The sequence below is a fragment of the Poecile atricapillus genome, chromosome Z (genome assembly GCF_030490865.1).
Source record: "Poecile atricapillus isolate bPoeAtr1 chromosome Z, bPoeAtr1.hap1, whole genome shotgun sequence".
Classification (NCBI taxonomy): domain Eukaryota; kingdom Metazoa; phylum Chordata; class Aves; order Passeriformes; family Paridae; genus Poecile; species Poecile atricapillus.
Window position 1 is genome coordinate 17,698,807 of NC_081289.1, and position 3,684 is coordinate 17,702,490.

Genomic DNA, 3,684 nt, shown 5'->3' on the forward strand with positions numbered 1-3,684 from the left:
CGTGGCGCCGCGGGGGGCGGGGAGCAAAACGGGACAGCGGCGCCGCAAAGGCCCAGCCCGAAAGCTGGCACTAAGCCACCCGGGTGCTGCACTAATGGGGTGAGAAACATCGCGTCCTTCTGCTGTAATGTCTCCCTCACTGCAGATATTCCAGACCCTCTGGACGCAGTCCTCTGTCATGTGCCCTAGGACGACCCTGCCTGAGCAGGGAGGTTGGGCCAGATTGCGGTCCCACCAGCCCGACCTATTCCGTGATTCTGTAATAAATCCTGGTTGTGAAACTACTGTTTGCCTGGTCCACATGGTGCCCTCGGCTTCCTACTGCCAAGAACCTTAAGCCAAGTACTAAACACATTGCAAAAAGATGGTGACAAGCTGGGGTGCAGGGGCGAGGTGAAGGGAGAAGCCTGTCAGTGCAGTGTTACTGACAATTTGCCTCTCCTTGAAAATATATTAATAAATCAAACGTATCCAAGCCGTCAGTCTCTCCAGAAAATACTGAAATTAAGCCTTTGCTCTAAACATAGGCAGTAGGACAGTACTCTTAAGATGCTGGACTGTAGGAAGAGTGCTAGACAGGAAAAAATAGGTAAATCTGTTTTCAGGTTTCCTTGAAACAATTACTTTAGTGCCCTCAAACTACCTGAGTGATGAGGCTATGGGAATGCTTGCTGGCATTTTCTGGAATATGCAGAATCCAGACCTGGGGAAACACAGCTCTGTATTAAAAGGAGGTGAAATATACATATCAATTTTAACAGGCTTCAAAACAAGATACAGGTATGCATAAAACACACACAAAAAAAGGCGCTAATTCTTGGAATGAACCTTGAACTCCAACAATCTTGGAATGAAAACCTCTTTGAATGATTGTATAAGACCAACCTTCATCCAGGACACGGAGCACCAGGATCCAGGCTTATAAAGACCCTGATCCAGGCTCCTTATGCACCAGACTCTCTCCTGATATTATCAGCACTGTGATCAATGCCAAATAGTTCATAAATTCAGTTCCTCAAATCCCTGTTATGAGAAAGTCTGGATGTTTGATGGAAAACTGTCCCATGAGAATTGGGAAGACCTTTTTTAATATCTAAAAGAATAAACTTATTTTCTGCACCTGATTCCATCACAGAGCATTTTTAACACAATTGTCAGCACTGAAATAAAAGTTAAAAAACTGTGTCAGGTGTGCATGTTCAGTCTTGCATTCTGTCAGAAGCAGCTGGAGGAAAAAATACTTCATATTAGGAAAAGAACAATCAAATACTTTTAAGCCATTAAGATAATCTGGGAAGCTATTTTGGATCCATTAGAAAGATCATGAAAATCTGCTGATGAAAGTGGAAGGAGATGTCAAGACAGTTGAAGAGGTTAAGTGACTTAAGAGCAATTTTGTCAGACCTTCATAGTGGTTGGATTGTTGCCCTGACAAGACAGAGAGTTCCAGGCACCACAGTTCTCACTAAGGTATAAAATAAGTGAATGATTAAATGTGTTCTGTATGACTGTGCATGTCCCTAGGAGGTCTTCTGGATACTGGCAGCCTAGAAGCAAGCTTCAAAAACAGAGAAACACCAATGAGCAAATCTAACTACTGTAAGTAGACTCTTAAAAATCAGGTACACAGGGAGAGGAAAGCACTGTCCCATGGTGCACATGACAGAGTGACAAAAGTAATGTGGAGTTTCCCATTTCCTTAATGCCTCTGGCAGTGATGCCCCTGAGAGAGGAAAGGTTTCAGGGGAGATACTTTAACTCTACGAATCATTCATAAAGGAAAATGCCAGGGTGGCCGTAGGGCCCAGCTCCCAGCGGGCAGTAGGAATTTGCCATGACAATTTCTTTGTTCCCAGCCGCTCCCATTTTACTCAGGAACCTGTTTAATATTAACTTCTACTTCTGAGGCCCGGAGGGGGAAGCACCAGCAGCATGCTCCGGGTCACGGGCAGGCAGACAGGACCGGAAAGGCAGCTAACACTGCAGCAGGCAGAGGAGTGGGTTATACACTGCCCCACACTTTCATACAAACCTGTCCCCAGCTCTTCTCTAGGGCTTTTTCTCTTGCCAGTCACCTACTGGCTGCTTCCAAACCCCATCATCACTATTGTCAGCCATATATGACACTGCAGAAGCCTGCTGGGAGCAATTCCAGAGCTGGGATATGCACAATACTGAAGTAGTGCCCTCAGAGACCTGTTTGACCTGCCTCATTTTGTCTCAGAGACCCACAGGTTCATGTTGGAAAGCTGAGCTAAAAATCCAACAGGCTGATTTTCTAGTGGGTTTAAGGAAAATAAATGAGAAATCAAGCAAAACATCCTTACCCCTGACTTAACTAATATGACAGGCTGGACTTGGGTGCCCACTGTGTAAGATCACCTTGAGATGATGTTGATAATTGGAAACTGAATGACCAGCTTGGTTACTAAGCCATCTTGCCTGACAAGTATATCAAAAACTTGATGGTCCAGATGGATTCCTACAATATGCAGTCCTTCCAAAAAGATTTAATGGAAAATAAGATTATGTCAATATGATTTGCGTGTATTTTAAAGAAATGCCATTTTACCTACACATTTTCTTTCAGTACAACTAGCTGCCTATTCCTCCCAGGAAAAAGATATTGTTCACAAAATCTTCAGCATCCATTTATGGTATTGGAGGATGTAATCTATCATTCCTGCAATTAAATTCCCTCCAGACTGGGTAGCAGAAGTCAGAGGCAGATTGTCTTTGTAACTCAGCAAGCTTTGTTTGAAGTTTCCTTGGATGTGTTTAGTTGAAGAGATTGGAAGGATGTAGAAAGTGAGACACAATTTGTTACTGCTGAGTTAAACAAAAGTTGCGAGAAAGTTCTTTTGAAAGGGATGAGTGTAAAGTGCAAATACTGCTTTAACAACCTATGTTTTACAATTTCCTGATTAATGGATTGCAGTAAAATCAGTTCCCTGACACTAATTACTTCAGCCAGTTTTATGTTGTGCACTTCCAAGCTGCACAGAATCATGTCTGTCTTTTAACCTGTAAATCAGTTCCTTCATGACCATTAACTCTCAACTCTGGTATTTTCTGCAGAATATACAACTGAAACATGTACAATACCAATGCAATAGATATCAAATTATCATAGTTATATTAGGAGGGGACAAACATTAATTTCACAGTCCTTGTTCAAAGCTGCCCTTGAGTTGCTAGACTGGATTGTCTTTATAGGAGGAGGCTACGATAGATTTTGTTGTGACCTCAGCCCATGTTCTTGGTGTAGCCAGGTGTCTGCACTGTAAAAAACATAGCCACAGCTGTCTTTAGACATACAGCTTTCCTTGCTGGAGAGGCCAAGAGCTGAGTAGAGCTCTCACCCTGGGAAGAAAGAGCTTTAACAGCTGCATTTGGCAAAGTTGTGGGGGAGGCATGAATGTGATTCCTCTGCTTTTTAGGAATAAGCACAAAGAGGCTCAGTCTGCAAAGGCATTGTTTTATCGAGCAAGGAATTCACCGATTTTAAAAAAAAATCTAATAGGAAAGGAATCTGTAAAATGAGAGAAGTCTTTTAAAGAGCAAGGGGAAAATCTGGCTCTGCGTGAACAAAAATAATCACAGAAGCTTTCCTGGCCCTGCCATGAAGCGGCCCCCTGCACCCTGGGCAGGGAGCAGTTGTGGAGCTCAGCTGTGCCTGTGGTT